We start from the raw sequence: 15207 nt of genomic DNA, 5'->3' as shown, positions 1-15207 counted from the left end.
CCTTCTGTTGTATGATTTTAACTCTGCATGGGAGGTAGCTTTTTGAAGAAGATCCTTTAAAGCTAAGTTTTATTCTATTGAATTAAATGGTTTTATGTAGTCAACAAATAATGAACAAATAAGTACAATAGAATCTTTTATTCTCTGTACTTTCCAGTGTATTGAATGACTGTAAAGATGTGGTTTGGGGGTAGCTAGGTGGCACAGTGGTTAGAATGTTAGGCCTAAAGTCAGGCAAGACTCATCTTCCTGAGTTCAAATCTGGCTTCAGGCACTTTCTAGCTATGTAACTCTAGATAAGTCACTTAATGATGATTGCTTCAGTTTCCTCATCTGTAAAAGGAGCTGGAGAAGGAAATGGCAAATCACTCTGGTATCTCTGCCAAGGAAACCCCAAATGAAGTAATGAAGAGTCAGGCAGGACCAAAAAACAAAAGCTGTGGTTTGCTATAGAACACGGTAAAAGCCTTTCTGTTCATTCCTTATACTCTCATTTTTTTAATTTTTAATTTTTCTGAATTACATGTAAAGATATTTTTTGAGTTCCAAATTTTTCTCCCACCTTCTCTTTCCTCCCCCCTCCCAAGGCCAGCAAGCAGTTTGATATAGATTAAACATTACTATCATGTTAAACATATTTCCACATTAATCAGAAAAGGACAAAATGAAAGAATGAATTAACAAGAACAATAACTAAAAAGCAACAACAAAAGTGAAAATAGTATGCTTCAGCCTGCATTCAGACTTCATAGTTCTTGTTCTGAATGTGAAGAGCATTTTCCACCATAAGTCTTTTGGTGTTGTCTTGGATCATTATATTCCTGAGAAGAGTTAAGTTAAGTAACAATTGATCATCACAAAATGTTGTTGATAATGCATACAGTGTTCTTTTGGTTCTGCTCATTTCACGCAGCATCAATTCATGTAAGTCTTTCCAGGTTTTTCTGAAATCCATCTGCTTATCATTTCTTACAGCACAATAGCATTCCATTACATTCATATACCACAACTTGTTTAGTCATTCCCCAATTGATGGTCATCCCCTAATTTTTCAATTCTTTGCTACCACAAAAAGAGCAGCTATGAATATTTTTGTACATGTGGGTTCTTTCCCCATTATTATGATCTCTTTGGGATATAGACCTAGTAGTAGTATTGCTGGGTCAAAGGGTATGCAGTTTTAAAACCTTTTGGGCATGGTTCCAAATTGCTCTCCAGAATAGTTGGACCAATTCACAGCTCCACCAATAGTGTATTAGTGTTCTGATTTTCCCACATCTCCAATATTTATTATTTTCCTTTCTTATCATATTTGCCAATTGGCTAGCTGTGAGGTGGGACCTCAGAGTAGTTTTAATTTGCATTTCTCTAATCAGTAGTGATTGAGAATATTTCTTCATATGACTGTAGATAGCTTTAATTTCATCTTCTGAAAACTGCCTGTTCATATCCTCTAACCCTTTCTCTACTGGGAAATGACTTTTACTCTGGTATATTTGATTCAGTTCTTTATACTCTCATTAAGGATACTCCCACCACATTTATAGATTATTTTCATGAAGATTTTGTAAAGTTGGGAAAGTAGGCAAATGGGTTAGTAGTTATTGACTACCTTTTTGGATAACAAAATGGTATATCTATATATCTATATCTATATATGTGTGTGTATTCAGTTGTTTTCAGTTGTGTCTGACTCTTTATGACCCTATTTGGAGTTTTCTTAGCAAAGATAATGGAGTGGTTTGCCATTTCCTTCTGCAGCTCATTTTATAGAAGAGAAAGCTGAGACAAACAGGGTTAAATGAGTTTCCCAGGGTCACACAGCTAGTATCTGAAGCCAGATTTGAACTCAGGAAGGTGAATCCATCTGACTCCAGGCCCTTTATTCTATTCACTATGCCACTGTAAGAATCGATTGCAATTCAGGACCCCATATGGCTAAAATTAGAAAGCCTTGGGGACACCCCACAAGGATCCCTCCGTCCCTGGGCATGCAAGCCTCCGTCATCACACCCCAGCTTCCTCTGCCCAGTGGGGATATGCATGGAAAACCCAAGTGCCTACTCACTGCCAAGTGAGGGTACAAGGAATCCCCATGCCCCAGCTGGCCTTGGGCATGGCCCCTAGAAGTGCCAGTGAATTAGCTTGGGGGTGTGTTGGTGGTCAGCCCAAGTTTTCTGAGAGAGAAGGGGTTTTTAAGGGGGACCTAGAGCAAAGGAGAGGGAGCGATGGAGCGACCGAGAAAGAAGATGGATGGAGAGAAGGAGACAAGAGCAAGCAGCGAGCTAGAGAGAGAGGTGCAGCAGCAGCAGCCAGTCACATCTACAGAGCAAGCAACCAAGGGGGGAGTGAGCGACCCGAGGAGACGACAGGGGACAGTAGAAGAGAGTGAAAGGATGGTAGATGAGAGGGGAGCTACCAAGCAAAGGAGATGAAAGGAGACGAGAGGAAGTGCAAGTGGTGGTGCCAGCGGCCAGTGGCCAGCCACATCCACAGAGTGAGAGATGTGCAGGAGGATAGAGAGTCCCTTGGCCGAGGTTACAGGTCCTATGTCCTACTTTTCTTTATCCTTATCTCTAAGTTTGTTCTTATCAATAAACCCTGTTTTTTTTCTTAATTGAAAAGAGGTTTTTTTAAAAATCTTGTTTCTTGTTAGTCTGGGAGAAGCAGTTGGGGACAGGGCAGGCCCTTACAGATTAGGTCCCTGTACTGGGCTTAACAAACCTGGGGGATCTTTTAAAACCCCTGTGATGTTTAAAATCTAAATTGTGGTCACCTTAAATTAAAAAGCTTCAGTAGCAGTCTTTGGGCATTAAACATTTATTAAAGCATACAAGTAGTTCAGAAAGTTAAGAAAAAGAAGTCTTACCTAGCCTAGAGTTCCAGCCTGGTTGGGTTCTTCCTCAAGTCCTCCTCCATGAGCCTGCTTTAATCAGGAACTCCCTAGCAAGCTGATTGTGGAAGCTTTTTATAGATCTGGAACAGAGGCGGTCCTTACACACTGCTTCAAGGTGATTGGTTGGCATCATCCAAATCCATTGGCTTTGAAGGCATTTTCAAGTTGAGTTCACAGTCTAGTTTCTGAGAACAATACCTTCTTAAGGGATAGCCAGGTGTGATTACAATCCGGTTAACTTGAAGTAGGCTTAATCAGCATTCAATCACTCTCACTTGATTCAATCAGTATAGATTAATCTCCAGGTGGGTCTTTGAGTATCTGCTAAATCCTATTATTTCATCACACCCCCTTACAGATTGGAAGCTCCAGCCAGGAGTTTTCAGATTGATGAGGCAGATAGGAGCTTACACCACCTAGCTTTCAAGGGGCCTCTTTGATTGGCTGTAGTTGTAGAGCTGCGGGTGTTTTTAAAAGCTAGTATATGACTTACTCATTCAGTAGCACTGGTACATTTGGATATGAACTTGGTGGGACTAATATTATATAGAAACTCTGTTAAGTAAGAACCCACTCTCCCCACAGACCAAGGTGGTATAGAGGACAGTGTGACCTTGAAATATTGGGAGGAAATGTCTATACTTCTTATTTATTCTCTTCCTTTTTATGTTTATGTTTATTTTATTTTTTCTCAATTACATGTAAGCAAAAAAATTTAACATTTATTTCTTTAAAAATTGAGTTTCAAATTCTCTTCCTCCCCTCCCCTGTTCTTAAGAAGGCAAGCAATTTGATATGGATTATAAATTTCAGTCATGCAAAAATGTTCTATATTAGACACACTGGAAAAGAAAGCATAGACAACCTCCCAAATTAATAACAAAAGTTAAAATAGTAAGATTCAATCTGCTTTCATACTTTATCAGTTCTTTGACTATGAGTGGCATTTTTCATCATAAGTCTTTTGGATTTATTTTCGACCTTTCTATTGCTGAGACTAGCTAAGTCATTCACAGTTGTTCATCTTACAATATTGTTGTTACTATGTACAGTGTTCTCCTGGTTCTGCTCAATTCACTTTGCATCAGTTCATATATGTCTTCCTAAATTTTCTGAAAGCATCCTGCTCATCATTTCTTATAGTACAATAGTATCCCATCTTATTTATCTTTAAGGTAAACATCCCTTTGTAAAAGCTAATTGATGTTAATCAGTTCAGTGGAACTAGAAAGTCACATACTGCTGTAACAGTGGAGGTACCACACTGTAAGTGGGGCTCAAGATAATAGAATTAGAGAAAGATACCCTAAACCTTCAGGGATACTCTGAAGAGAAGATGTAGCCAGCCTCACTCTGTGAGAGTGAGGTAAGAAAGTAAATGTTACACTAAAGTACCTTTTTATCATCTCATTCCACTGTTTAGGAATCTATGATAGCTCCTTATGACCTATGAGATAAAATCTGAACTCACTGGAATTGTGTACAAGAAAACTTAGTCAATGTTGATCACAGATAAGGATAGAAATTGGTTAAAATTATCCAGAATGAGGAAGGTAATAATTTTAATATATTCTGCCCTGCTCAGATTATTGTGTACAGTTCTGGCTGGGTATTACATTTTTAGAAGTATAGTATCACCTCTGGACTTACTCTCCCAATTTGCACTCCTCTGGTAGATTATGTTCCCAGAAGGGAGACTACCAGAGATAACACTGTGGAGCTGTGGTTCCCAGTACTATTGCTCATAAGCCCCCTATCTGGTATGCTCCCTGATATCAATCAGTTATTAGAACTCTATCAGATATTATAAAAGAGTATTTATTGAGAAGGTATAGCAAGGAGAGAAGTTAAAGAAATATTCCCCACCCCAGAAGCATACATTTAGTCTTTGAGGAAAATGGGCTTAAACTTTGAGGAAAGTGGGCACAAAAGTAATGAGTCACACATGTAAGAAACTAGTGGGATCATGACTCCTTGCAGTGAAAGTTCTTTTCAAAGTCTATCAAATTTGCTTTGAGGCATTGCATCAGTAATGGATGAGCTGCTCCTTTGCTCAGCTAGTTTTGCTTTTTGTGGGGCCATAGTGTCTTGGCTGATGGTCAGACCACTCCTGGGCTGGATAAAGATGGTCACTTGACTGTTATACTGACTTTCAGTGCACTTTGTTACTGCTACAAGCAGCAGTTTCCAGTCAGATCTCTCTAATGGTCAGCTATAGCTATTAGTTTGCTCCAAACGGGGAAACACAAAAGAGAAAAAAAACACGCCCATAAACATCATGAATTAACAGACAAATGGAAGCCAGGTAGGAGGATAGGGCTACTGTTGGTCATCAAAGGTCTTGCCTCCTTCACTGCTGGGAAGGAAAAGTGCCAAATGTGCCAAGGGAAGGTAGTATTGATCTTTTGGATGCCAAATCAGTTCTGATTTCTCAGTGATCTAGAAGATTCCTTGTCACCACATAGCACCTTCTCTCCAGTAATTCATGGCCAGCATTAGTCTCACCAAGCCTCTACATGTTACCAGGCAAGGAATATTGTGAATGCACCCGCCAGAATATGCAAATCCCAATATGCTCTAAGGGCTGAGTCTGCATTTGACCATTCCTTTATTACAGAAGGCCATTAGCAAGCTAGACTAAGCAAGGTGACTAAGATGTTGAGGGGACCAATCACTGTGACAGATGAGGAGCAGTTGAAAGAACTTGGAATTTTTTACCTGGCGAAAACAAGACTTAGGAAAAATATGATAGCCATTTTCAAGTCTTTTTGGCTGTCATATTCAAAGATATTATTTTTGTTCTGCTTGGCTCCAGAGATTAGAACTAGGAACAATGGATGGAAGTTATAGAAAGGCAGATAGGTTTGAAGTAAAGAAAATCTTCTGAGTAATTGGCATTTTCTAAAAGTGGAATGGATTATCACAGGGGTTAGTAGAGTCAACCTCATTGAAGGTTTACAAGAAGTTGGATGACTACTTGGGGATGTTGTAGAGGTTAATTCCCCTTTAGATTTCATGATCCCTGATTTCCTTTCAAGCTTTGAGAATTCATGATTCTGTTCATAGTCCTAAGGTTTGTTACTATAGCTAAATAGAACACAAATGCTTGTGTAGAACCCAGTTTGAGCTATTTTCCTCACTTGTATTTGCAGGTTGAATCCTCAGAGGGAGGCTACTATCTTGTGTTCTAGGGATAACCCTGTGCTTCTGCACTCAACACTGCAGTCCACCAGCTCCCACTAGTATTCTTCCCATTAATAATCAGTCAGTATACTCAATTAGCTTTTAGCAAAAGTATGTTCTCAAAACAGTAGTTCTAAGACATTCCTCTCATAAACCAGAGGTACAAAGATAGACATTATCCATGAAAAAAGTGGGCTCAATATAATAGTGAGGCAGATGTACATATGTGAGAAAGGCAACTCACAACTGCTGGTTCTGTAGGGCTTGGAAATCTTTTCTCTCTTCCGTGGATCACTCTTATATCCCTGAGGGTATATCATTCTCCTGGATGGGTTGTTTAACTGAGGCCAAGGATATGCTCCTTTTCATAGTCTGACTCTTTTCTCTACTGCCAGGGCCCATGTTCCTCTAAATTTCTTTCTCTTTCTGGTGACTCTGTATCCATGTGTTGAAGATGCTTCTATATTCCCCAAAGGTTGCAATGGTTCCCCAAAGGAGGTAATGTCTCCTACTCTTTTTGTTATCTCCTCTTCAGAGCTACACAGCCAATACAGAGGGGGAAAAGAAAGAGATGCTCTTCTCTCCCCTGCAGAGGTCTCTTCCACAGAGAACTCCCAGCTTGCAATCTCTACCACTCTTGAACTGCAGAGATTCATCCAGGTCTTAGTTACTTAAAGCTACCAGGGGTGTGGCTAATTTGCTTGCTTAGACAATTACTTTGTTCTCTTCTTGCCTCAATTAGGGAGATATTCCTTCCTAATAAAGGGATCTGGGCAGACACATCTTTATAGTTAGTTTAACACCTCATTAACAACTAGTGATTACATTCTGGGGGCCCCTATGTGACTACACCAATTGAGTTGGGGGTTAGGGAAACCTTCTCTCATACTATATAGGCTGAATGTGTAAAATTATTCTGCCCTTATTTGCTCATGGAAAAAATATTGCCCTCCTTCTAAAGGGAATTTTAAATTTAAGGGATCCATTCTAGATCTATATGTAGGTATACAAAATCATCACTTGCGTTATAATACAGATGTGTGGTCTTGGAGAATTTAAGAAATGTGCTAGAGGGGCAGCTAGGTGGCGCAGTGAATAGAGCACTGGCCCTGGAGTCAGGAGGACCTGAGTTCAAATCCGGCCTCAGACACTTAACACTTACTAGCTGTGTGACCCTGGGCAAGTCACTTAACCCCAATTGCCTCACTAAAAAAAAAAAAAGAAAGAAAAAAAAAGAAATGTGCTAGAAAAGACTTCTAAGAGTCCCATGGACAGCAAGGAGGTCAAATTAGTCTGCATTTAAAGAAATTAATTCAGGCTATTCACTGGAAAGTCAAATACTGATAGCATCAATACAGCCAACTTTTGGAAAAGTCCAGATACCAGCTGTTTGTTTCATTTAACTCCATAAAAGATAATTAAATTGCAGACATGAAATTTCTACATTAAATACAAAATCCCTCCTTTCCTTGGGCTTACATAGCCATAGCCTAAATCTGATGGAAGCTACTGAAAATAGAAACCTAAATGTTGCTAAGGTCATTGTTGGGCAGGCCATTACTGATCAGGCTCATCCATTCATTTTCTTCTCCAAGTTGAATATCTTTCTGAATGGAAGTAATATGGAGGTTATATGAGCAGTGTAAAGAGCCAAACCCAGCTAAACTTCATGATAGATCTTAGTTAATATATTCTTGGTATAGAACTTGTATTAAGTGTCCCATTTCTAGGGATTTAAAATCCTCTGGTCAATTTTTTCTCTCACTTCCCAACACTTGGCATCTAAGGATTTGTTTAAATTAAAAAGGAAAGTGCCTCTCAGTCTGCTTATGGAGATAACCTCTAGAAGTCATTGCTGCAGGCAGACTTAGACAATACTATTACAAAATGTGAGCTTTTCTTTTCTCCTAATTGATGAAATCTCTTTTGCCTTCTGGCTTATTGGGAAAGAAAGACGCAGAAATTATTTTCCTATATCCCTCCTTTCAGTAACTTTTGCCTTCCCTTAGGCTGACTTTTCAAAAATTTGGAAGACCCAAGGCAAAAATAGTACTCATAGATGTGAAGGTATTAAGACCTCCTGGATATGACCTTTTATATTTTAAAGATTACTTTTCAGTTAACCTTGAGAAATTCTCAGAACTAGAACTAGTATGGGGTGACTGGGGCTTTTATCCTGCAGACTAACAATGCATTGCACTAAGTTGGGAAACCTATTAAGTAGTTCAGAAGGTCACCTCATATGAGGGATATGCTGGAGCATGCTTGATTCTATTATTGTCTACATCATATCATTTTACCTTCTCCACAAGAGTAGTATAAAGTACTTTATCACAAGCAAAGCTCTTGATAAATTTTAACCAGAGGATTCCCTCATCTACTAGTTAAGTAATCCTGTCCAAAAAGGAGATGAGGTTAGTCTAGCATGATCTGTTCTTGATGAAGCCATGATGGCTCTTTATAATGGCCATTTACCTTTTTAGATGTTCCCTAAATATCTCTTTAATGATGTTTGAGAATTTCCCTGGAAATTATAGTTAAGATCACCGACCAAGAGTCTGCTGTCAATGTTCTCTTTCCTTATTTGAAAATTGAAAAATATTTTTTAAAATTCAAATTCCATTTTTTAAAAATCACAAACCCATTTTCACCAGTGATCTCAGCTATTGATGGTAAGCAACAAAAAGTTATCAGGATCCTAAAGCTTAGAATTTTGACCCAGGAAAAAGTTTAGAGACTATTTGATCTACCCCATCCCCAGTTTTAGAAATGAGGAAACTGAGGTCTAGAGAGTTGGAATGACTTTTCCTAGGTCACATAAGTAGTAACAGAGCAAGAAAAAAAATCAAGGCCAAGCATGAATTTTTTTCCAGAAATTTGTTATTCACTGATCCCTCCTCTTCTTTTTGTAGTTTTCACCGTAACAGGCAGTCAAACTGGATTGAAAAAGCATGTAAGTATAAGAAAGATTGCAGAAATCTGGGGCTGAGTTGGTGGGGGGGAGTTCCAAAGAGGAGAGCAGAGAGAGAGAGTACAATCTACCCAGGTCAAGAGGCACCTATGCTGGTCCCAGACAGTAAGACTGATGGTGTAGCTACACGATAATATGGCTTCCCATGGGAAACTATTACCACCTGCTACTGATATTTATTATGAAAGGAAAACATGAAGTGGTAGAGAAAAGAATGTCAGCCTGCCTAAAGTCCAACACTGAGGCATGAGTAACTGATTTAATTGCTAGGAGTATTGGCTGTGGAATGTATTTTAATTAAACCATGCAGAAATACAGCAGCTCTCAGTTATTCAACATCTCCTTCAAAAAGGAAGCACCCTCTAGGGCACAGGCTGCTGTTTTCAGTGCTTGAGAACTAAACAAAGAAAAGGTTACAAATATCCCAGGTTTCCTACTGCCCTTATTATCCTTAGTAATCATGACACTGCTGGAGAAATGTCCCATTAGAAGGCCAAAAGGGGTAATTTCCAGACATACCACAGAGCACAAGTATACTTCCCCTGCCCCTGGGTTTGATTGCAGCAGCCTCCTCATGCTAAGCTGAAGTTAAACTTAAACATAGGGTGACAAAATCTTTTCTGTGCAGATGAGGAAGAAAGAAACAGCAAAGCAGGGTTTGACTTGAGATGTTGGGAAGCGGGATGCTGAAGGAAAAGTGGGAAAACAACTTGGGATCTTAGAGTGTCAGAATTGGCAGGGTTCTCAAAGACGAATTAATCCAACCCATTCCTGAATGAGAATTCTCTCTACAACATCCTAACAAGTGGTTATCTAGACTTTTCTGGAAGACTTCCAAGGAAGGAAAACTTATGACCTCTTAAGGAAGCCTATTCTGTTTTTATGTCACTCCAACTGTAAGAAAGGCTTACTTCACTTCAATCCTTAATTTGACTCTTTGTAACTTCCTCCCATTATCCCTACTTCTTTCTTCTTGTGCTAAACATGACAATTCCATTCCCTTATTCCAGTGTCATTGTAAAGAATACTTGAAAACTGGTATGGTCTCCTTAAATCTTCTCTTCTCTAGAGTAAATATTCTTGGTTTCTTTGACCATTCTTCATTTGGTATGACCTTTCCTCATTCTAGTTCAATCAATCAAACAATCCGCAAGTAAGAATTTATTAAGCACTTACCTTGTGCCAGGCACTATGCTAGGCCCTGGGGATACAAATACAAATATTGAAATAATATACACTTGCAATGGGGCTATGATTGGGGGAAATAGCAAGTACTTTTAATATGTCTTTGTGTGTACATATACATACATATATATCATAACTACAAAGTGAATAAATGCGAAAATATACAAAGTGGCTAAATACAAGGTCATTTGGGAGGAAAATGTGGGATCAAGAAAGGCTTCATGTAGAAGATAGATAAAATTCATTTCTAAAATATAGAAGCCAGAATTGAATTCAGTATTCCAGATATAGACTGACTAGGGCAGACTACAGTGGTACTATTATCTTAGACCTCAATAGTATGTCCCTTAATGCAGCTCACATTTACATTAACTTTCTTGCCTACCATATGATTGTTAGATTTATTATGAACTTATTCTGAATCTCTAGATATTTTTTCATATGAACTACTATTTTCCAGCTTATACTTGCCAAGTTGACTTTTTGACCCTAAGTGTAAGACTTTACATTTATCCTAATTAAATATCCACTCATTATATTTGGTCCAACATTGTAGTCTGTTGAGGTATTTTTAAAAAATCCTATTTCTGAACTATACCTTCTAGATTTGTGTCACTTGAAAATGTTATAAACATGACATTTAAGATTACATCTAAGTCACTGATCCATGGATGGCCTGGTTCCAAGTTGAGATTGGATGAGCATTAATTACTCTTTGGGAACAGTCATTTATCTGGCTCCAAATTCACTTAGCTTACACCTCTCAATTTTCCCCACAATAACGAAAAAAGAGATTTGGTCACATCAAAGTCTTCATCCAAATCTAGAAACTCATGTCTCCTGTTTCCATTAAAATTTTCCTGATAACTTAAGCCACTGTAAAAGGAGAATATTCCATGTTCTGGGAGACTCAGGTACTCGCTGAAACTTTCATAGAGGCAGAGACTTGAATTCTTTTTCTCTCTCTGAGATCTCCACTGAGATCCTTCTTCTCCCCCTTTAAAGGGGGAAAATTAGTTCTAGACCCTGAAATAACAAGGTACTGAGGTGAAGATAATACTCAGAATGACCATTAAAAGGGCCCTATTTTATAATCCATGTAACCTTGATTGACAGATCAAAGCCTCTTATACTGGGACGTCTTATCAAACATCCATCTAGTCTGTTGTAAGTTTTTATTTCAAGGCTAAAAATATTAGCATACTCCCTAATTTTCATATGAAGAGAAGTAGTATTGATATCTTTTGTTTTCACTTTACCTCCATTTTCAAAACTATCTCTTTTCCCTTCACTATCCAGAGAATTATTCCTAGTAACAAAGAATAAAAAAGTAAGGAAAAAAGCATTTCAGAAAAGGCAATCAACAAATCTCCCAATTCTGATATTCAATGTTATGTTGTTGTTTAGTAATTTTTCAGTCATGTCCTATTCTTCATGACCCATTTGGAGTTTTCTTGGCAAAAATACTTCCATTTCCTTCTACAGCTCATTTTGCTGATGAGGAAACTGAGGCAAACATGATTAAGTGACTTGCCCAGGGTCACACAGCCATTAAGTGTCTAAGTTCAGATTTGAACTCAGGTTTTCCTGATTCCTTTGCTGGCACTCTATCCACTGCCCCACTTAACAGCCCATTCAGTATTGTAGTGCCCATGTACATTGTTTTCCAGGTTCTGCTTCTTTCATTTTTCATCAGTTCAAATAAGTTTCCACATGATTTTCTGTATTATTCATGTTAATCATTTTCTATGGTGCAGATTACATTCATATATCACAATTTGTTTGGCCACCCTCCCCCCTCCAACTATCAATGGATATTTATTTTGTTTAAAGGTTTTTATCATTACACAAAGTACTCATAACTATTTTGATTTGTTGTATCTATGACCTTCCTATCTTTAACTTCCTTGAGGTATATGTCCAGCAATGGCATCTCTGGATCAAAGGGAATGGTCACTTTGGACACTTTCTTAGCATAATTCTAAATGGCTTTCCAGAATAGTTGGATCATTTGTAGCTCCATGCAATGCACATGTCTTTTCACAACCCCTCCAATGATTATTATGATGTTTTTCATTTTTGCCAATTTTCTGAGAAAAAATCCCCAGAGTTCTTTTGCCTATAATTTCCTTTAGTATTTAATAATAATGATAGCTTGCCTTTATGTAGAGAATTAGAGTTCACAAAGAGCTTCACAAATATTTCATTTGATCTTCACAGCAACCTTTTAGTCAAGTGCTATTATTATCCACATTTTACAAATGAGAAAACTGAGGCAAACAGTGGTGGTGACTTGCCTAGTAAATGTCTGAGGCTGTATTTAAACTCAGCTCTTCCTGACTTCAGGTCAAGTGCTCTATCCAATGAAGTACTTAGTCTCCTTTTAGTTTCTTTTGTGTTATTATGTCTATAGAAGACACCAAATACATTTTGACTGAACATGCAAATGGACAAATAAGAAGGTATAGAGAATAGAGAGAGAACAAGAACAGCAACTAAATTCTGAATCCTCAGAATTCATATCTCAAGAGGGAAAAGTTCAGGAATTAATGTCCCATTAGGGAGAGGCAAGGGACAACAAAATGATTATGAAAATGTCCAGACCCCTTTCAAAAATGAGTGAGAGATTCCCAAGATAAATCTCCAAAAGGGTTTTATTCTGTAATATTCCAAGAAAAGAAACCCCAAAACATAGCCTGGCCCCAATGAAACTGAGAGTGTTGGGAAGGTCAAATAGAAGGACTGGAAGAAGAGATAAGGATGGGAGAAGACAGATCAAAGCAAAAGCTAGGAAACATTAGCATAACAGGGGCACCCTGAACTTACATCTAATATCTTAATATATTTCCCATTCAGTCTCAGCTGGACTGACCCTTTATATGTATTCATTTTCAGGGTATCCAAGGAAATCAAAGGTGGAGATCAAAGAAAAGAAGGGACCACAGGCTGGTCCCACAGGCTAGAGGTGATGGTATGATGATGATATTGGGTGACAGAAAGAAAGAAGATCTATTAATTCTTTTTTTATTTCTGTTTTGTCTGCCAAGGGGAATGATATTCGGATTAGAAAGGATGGAACAAATGCATCATAGGAGGGAATTAAAATCTAGGAGAAGTGAAGAAATAGTAAGAGAATACCTAACTGTTCTTGATTAATTCAAGTCACCAGGACAATATGGGCTACATTGCAGCGTAATAAAGGAAATGACAGATGTGATTATGGTCTTGTGGTCGGATTAGAAAAGGGACATTGTGAAGATTTTCAAAAAGTAAGAAAGCTGAATCTTCAAACTATCAGTCAGGGGACTTGCTCATTTCAGGAAAAAATCTAGAAAATATTATTAAACAGACAGTTTGTGAACATTTTGAAAGGGAAGCCATGATCATTAAAAGCCAGCATGATTTTAGAGATAATAAGTCATGCCAGACTAAACTTGATTCCTTTTCTTTTGACAGAGTTACCAGACCAATAGATGAGAGGAATGCTGTAGATTCAGTTTCCTTAAATTTCAGCAAAGCATTTGGAAAGTATCCCATAATATCCTTGTAGAAATGATGGAGAAATATGGGATATGTAATAGTGTAATTTGAGAGATTCATATCTGGTTGAATGATCAGACCTAAAAGTAATTATTAATGGACTGACATAAAGGAATATCTCTAATGACATTTCCCAGGGATCTGTACTTAGCCCTGTGCAATTAAATAAACATCAATGACAAGTCATGTAATTTTTGATTTAAAAAAAGTACTGCATTTGAAATTAGAGGTCCTGTGTTCAAATCTTGACTGATACTTGCTACGTGACCTTAGATAAGTCACTTAACCTCTCTGGGCCTAAGTTTTCTCATCTTTAGAATGGGGGAGGGAAGGTCTAGATGATCTCTAAGGTCCTTACCAGCTCCCAAATTCTGATCTGTGGCTGAAGGAAAGACTGTGGCCAAGACAAGCTTTCTCTAATTTTATCTGAAATAAAGAAAATGTGCCATATAAAGCAAAAGTAATAACAGCTAGCATTTAAATCATGGTTTAAGATTTTCCAAAGCACTTTGACAAATTCAATTTCATTTTATCTTCACAACAACCTGGGTGGTAGGTGCTATTATTATCTTCACTTTATAGATGAGCAGATGAAGACAGAGGTTAAGTGAGTTGCCTAGGGTCACATATCCAGAAAGTGTTTGAGACAGAATTTGAACTCAGTTCTTCCTAATTCCAGGCTGTTGTTGTTGAGTCTTTCAGTCATGTCTGGCTCTCCCAAGATGCAAATTAGGGTTTTCATGGCAAAAATACTGGAATGGTTTTCCATTTCCTTCTCCAGCTCTTTTTACAGAGGGGGAACAGAGGAAAATAGGGTTAAGTGACTTTTCCATGGTCACACAGCTAATAAAGTATCTGAGATTGGATTTATACTTGGGTCCTTCTGACTCGAGTGCCAGCACTCTATCCATTGCATCCCCTGGCTACCCTAACTTCATGTACAGCCACCTAGCTGTCTCTTAAAACAACTACAAATAGAAGAGATGAATGAAAAGCAATTGCAGCAAGGCAAGTGATTCTCTCTTGCCACACATACACACAAAAACAACAGCTACACTATTAATCCCATAGGTGCTGAGTAGAAAATCATGGTAGTTTGAAATCTACTATCTGGCATAGCATTTCTGTCCACATTCTCAATTTTACCATCATTTCTGCACAAGATCCTATGAGTCTAGGTAGAATAGACCCATAAGGAATAGATTATGAGATCAGTATTACTATCCTCAGAACCTAGGGTGAACTCCTTCAATGACTCTTCCTTAGTTTTCTGAAGCTAGAAAAGAAGGCATCAATTTTCATCCAACCAACTTTATTCATTATATACAGGATCTTCAGATCTTCATGTATAACAGATGGTGGGTCTGTTACTTTGGATATTACCTGATAGAGGTATCTTCTTATACCCAGCCTTCATGCCCTCCATTTCCTT

Source organism: Dromiciops gliroides, chromosome 2 (genome assembly GCF_019393635.1).
Source record: "Dromiciops gliroides isolate mDroGli1 chromosome 2, mDroGli1.pri, whole genome shotgun sequence".
Lineage (NCBI taxonomy): Eukaryota > Metazoa > Chordata > Mammalia > Microbiotheria > Microbiotheriidae > Dromiciops > Dromiciops gliroides.
This window is presented reverse-complemented; position numbering follows the sequence as displayed.